The sequence below is a fragment of the Myotis daubentonii genome, chromosome 4 (genome assembly GCF_963259705.1).
Source record: "Myotis daubentonii chromosome 4, mMyoDau2.1, whole genome shotgun sequence".
Taxonomy (NCBI): Eukaryota; Metazoa; Chordata; class Mammalia; order Chiroptera; family Vespertilionidae; genus Myotis; species Myotis daubentonii.
This window is the reverse complement of record NC_081843.1, coordinates 83,937,724-83,942,557: the sequence shown is the minus strand read 5'-3', so window position 1 is coordinate 83,942,557 and position 4,834 is coordinate 83,937,724. Positions and strand designations below refer to the sequence as shown.

The following is a 4,834-nucleotide window of genomic DNA, read 5'->3' as shown; positions in this document are numbered from 1 at the left end:
TCGATCCCCAGTAGGGGCCATGCAGGAGGCAGCCGATCAATGATTCTCTCTTATCATTGATGTTTCTCTCTCTCTCTCTCCCTGCCTCTCAGAAATCAATTTAAAACTACATATTTATAAAGTGCTGCAAATGGAATGGCTTCAACACCAAATGTATTGTCTCCCAGGCTGACAGCCAGGGCTGAGGTCAGGGTGCCGTCAGGCCACGCTCCCTCTGCAGGGGGTCGCCTCCTGGCCTCTCTCTGAGCTTCTGCAGTTCCTGAGGCAGCATACCTCCAATCTGTGTGTGATGTTCTCTTTATGTCTCTTGTCCAAAATTTCCCCTTTTAGGAGGACCCTAGTCATATTGGAGTAGGGGTTCACTCATCTTAACAAATTACATCTGCAATGACCCTATTTTTGAACGACCCCAAATGTTGAAGTATTAGGGTGTTAGGACTTCAACATATAAATTTTGGGGAACACAATTCAACCCATAACAAATCTATATAGATTTTTTTTTTTTTTTTTTTTTTTTTTTTTTTTAGAAAGTGGAAGGGAGAGGGAAGGGGAGTGAGAGAGAGAAAAAAACATTGATGGGAGAGAGACACATCCATTGGTTGCATCCGTGGGATGGAACCTGCAACCCAGGTATGTGCACTTGACAGGGAATTGAACCTGAGATCCTTTGGTGGCACGGACCAAGGCTCTAACCATTGAACTATGCTGTCCATAGCTAAAGCATCTGTTTGTCAAATAAGTCCTTCTACTCCTCCTCTGAGCAGGCTGCTTCCTTCTAGGAGGCACCATCTGTGGGAGCACCGTTGAGCCCAAGCTCACACTGATCCAGCGCTGTCCCTAGGACTGTCCTTTGTGGGCATGCTTCAGTGACAGGGCTGAGGCCCTAATGACCAAGTCTGAGTGTGCACAGGCCAGATCCGTCCCCTGGAAATGCTCCTATAGCACTTGACGTTTTCTACACTACCAGTGTGTATTAGGTTCTTATTGCTGCTGTAACAAATGACTACCAACTTGATGGCTTAAAACAACAGGCATTTATTCTCTTACAGTTCTGCAGTTCAGAATTCCAAAATCAGTTTTACTAAAGTCAAGGTATCAGCAAGGCTGGTTCTTGCTGTACGCCCCAGGGGAAAATCCGTTTCCTTGCTTTTTCTAGCTTCTGGAGGCTGCCTTGACACTTCTTGGCTCACAGTCAACCCCTTCCTCACATCATTCTCATCTCTTGTTTCTGGCGTGACAACTCTGACTTCAACATCAAGGCTCCTGGGACCTCCCTCTTGTATGGACACTTGTGGTTATCTCTGGGGCCCACCAGATAGTGCAGGATATTCTCCCACCTCAAGATCCTTAACTTAATTACATCTGCAAATTCCCTTTTTTCCTATAGGGTGGTAGTCACAGATGCTGGGGCTTTGGATGTGGACGTCTTTGGGGCCATTATTCAGCCCACCACACTATGCTTAAAGGCAGGGACAGCGACACCTCTCTTGAGTTTGCCCAGTCTGGTTTCTAAGAGCCTCATTTTCTTCTTAAGGAAATTCCTTTCTTCCTTCAGCTTTATTTCCATGTCTTCTGTAATTTGCTTTGGCTCTCCTGCTGCTCTCTTCTGACAATAGCATCCCAGTTCCTCAAATCTGTCCTCCTAGAGATGAGTTACACTGAGCAGAGACCATTTTCATTGTTCTGTAACACAGCTGTTACTACAATGTGAAATCAAGCAAAAGCAAACACAAATCCCAAACCGTTCGTTTCTTGACTAGTGTGCAGTTCTCCAATAATTTCTCATTAGAGATTTGCCAGTGCTTCCCCTGGTCTTCATAGCCTTCAGGGGAAAAGCCTGTTGGGAGTGGGGAATGGCAGAGAGAACTGACGGACGGCGAATGAGAGAGACCTAGCACTTACATTCACACCAGTTCGCTGAGCTCTGTCAGATTTCTCGAGTAGGTCTTAGTTGCCTGGGTATAGATCAGCAATTTTCCAACCTTTTCATCTCATGGGACACAAACTAATTACTAAAATTCTGAGGCACACCAAAAAACAGATTATTTGCTGATCTGACAAAAAAGGATATAGTTTTGATTCATTCACACTGGATGCCTATTGTTGTTGGCTGTTGTCATATTTTTATTTTCTCTTGACAATCTAAGGGAAAAGAGGTCAGGGCCCCTGACTTAATAGTCAGGTATCGCATGTTTTAAAAACTCTCGTGGCACACCAGTTGAAAATGCTGGTATAGATAATAAGAAGGCAGACAGCAGTCTTGATCTGGGTATGGCTTTGCCTGCTGGGTGGGGCAGAAGGACAAAGGAACAGGAGAGTAGAGTGTGCTGGGGAGAGTATTGTTTTACCCTGGCTGGTAGAAAAGCTCATTTCACAAATTTATATAATGACTACACGGTCCGAAGTGCTTTATTTTTGATTCTCACAGAGCCTACTCAACAGGGTTGTTAGCCTTATTTTAGATAGGCAGAAAGAGAGGCCCAAGGCCTCATGGCTGGTAAGTGCAGTGGTTAGGTGCAGCCTGAGACTCTACTCCTCATCCTCTCGTTGTGCCGTGAGCACAGGAGTCTGGATGGTGGACTGGAGGACAGGGAGGTCTCCAGGGTCTGAGTATTTCTATATGGTCAGAGGACTGAAAGGACCAGGAAGCTAGGGGAGCATGGATGTGGAATGGAGTGAGCATTTGATTTGAGACGTGGAGTAGTTTAGGGTTATGACAAAATCTAGAAGATAGCTGTGGATGTGGGTCGCTGGAAAGGAAAGGAACTGAAGGTCACTGACCTTCAGGGGTCAGCAAACTCTGAGGCCTGGTGTTGGGTTGGGACATCACACAGCACTGAGATTATCCAGAGACTGGAATGATGAGGAGGAGAGGGACCAGATGCCAGGGGCTGACAGATGTAGGGGAATGACTAGGAGGTCAGGAGGGGAAGATGCTATGAGTTTCAGTGAACAGGGCATTTGGTAAGTACATTGGAGTATCATTCATGAACAGGAGAAAGGCAACACCACCTTTGATTCTGAAGTTATAGGGAGTAGAAGGAGGACGGCCTCTTATGAGGATGGATACAGGTAGAACTGGTTTTTAAATTTTAATTTAAAAAATGATTTATTGGAAAACATTTAAGTCTGTTTGGAACAGCTTGGGTATGTGAATCTACTTTTCTGTTGTAAATTTGATGAAACCTAGATATAGACCAAGTACTTCCAATGAAAATATAAGCATCTAAATTGAGATGTACTATAAACATAAAATATGTAGTGGATTCTGAAAAGTTAATGGAAAAAAATGTAAAGTAGCTCATTAATAATTTTTTTTTTCTTGATTACATGTTGGTGTTTGGATATATTGGGTTAAATAACATATATTATTAAAGTTAACCTCATCCATTTCTTTTTATCTTTTTAATGTGACTATTAGAAAATTTATTTATTTATTATTATTTAAAAAATATGGACAGCTTCACGAATTTGCATGTCATCCTTGCCCAGGGGCCATGCTAATCTTCTCTGTATCGTTCCAATTTGAGTATTTGTGCTGCCGAAGCGAGCACGCTATTAGAAAATTTAAACTTAGATGTGGCTCACATTGTATTTCTATTGGGCAGCGTTTTGAAATCAAGGAGGACAGGGATGGGGAATGCCTGCCTTGAGGTCTGAAATGGAGCACTTACGTCATCAAGAGGAAGTGAGAGCAGACACAAGGTTGTGGGAGTGTCTGTGATGTCAGTGTTTCAGGCTTCATGGAGTCCAGATGTGGTGGCAGATGTGTAGCTGGAATCAGGAAGGATTATGAGCATTTTGTTTATAGGAGACATTCACATGTCCTAATTACCCATCTTCTAACTAGAGAAGTATTTTAGAAAACTCTTAGAAAGAAAAATAAAGAAAAGACTTAGGGAATTGGGAAGGAGGAGGATCAAACTCATGAATACGAAGCAGAGAGTAGTAGTGTGAGGGCTTCAAGTGCTTCCAGTGTGTCAAAGTGCCTTGTACCATTCTTGGAAGATGCCAGACTTTGAGAGATGGACAATGCCACCCCAGTTTAGAGAGAGTCATTAGTGGGCCAGATAATGACACAAATTGTGAGAACCTAGTCTGTTCGCGACGAGAGCTAGGAGTATCTTTTTGGCTCTAGAAAATGTCTTACTCAAGAATGGGAACAGAATTCCTTGGTTTCTCCTAAGTGAAGTGGTTCTTACCATGGAGAGCCTTTAGAGATAGCACAGATTTCAACTTTGTAAACGATGCTTCCCTCTGAATGTGGAAAAGAACTTGCCATAATGAACATAATTAACACAATGAAGATTTGTCAGTTTCCTTTTCTCCCTCTGCAGCCAAATGCCTGGGGGGAGGTTGTCAGAGGCAGTGGCTGTCTGGTAAACTCAGAGCTGGCTTAATTCTGGATTGTCATTCCCAACTGAGGAATGCAGGTAGGCTCTGAGGTGAGCTCTGTTTGCTTGAGGATTTTATGGGTAGGAATTCCTTGTTCTCCTACCCAAGTCAACCTTTATCCTTCTCTTAACAAATGCTCATAGGTAGAGAGACTAGATAATCTGATTGATATATGTGGCCATACTGATTGTCAATATCCGCAAATAGCATGTAACACAAACCACTGTCTGCTTTCAAAAAGAGGTCTTCTAGGACTCGTCTCAATTAGGGGCTCCAATAGGGGGTTTCCATCCAGTAGTCAGAGTCAAGGGAAGGTGTTTCTGGTTGGGCCATCTGTTAGCTGTGCCCCTCAAGTCAGAACATGGGGAACCCCTATTCCAAGATGCTTCTTCATCTCCAAATGCCCCCCCCCCCTCGGGATAGCCCAGAATAGGCATAA

General features: G+C 43.6%; 1 non-coding gene across 1 annotated transcript; it reads right to left on the bottom strand.

Annotated features, from left to right (window-relative positions):
• Positions 1-3,447: 3,447 nt before the first annotated feature.
• On the bottom strand, positions 3,448-3,554 carry LOC132233881 (U6 spliceosomal RNA). The gene has a single exon (XR_009452735.1). It is a non-coding gene; the product is annotated as a U6 spliceosomal RNA (small nuclear RNA).
• Positions 3,555-4,834: the final 1,280 nt, after the last annotated feature.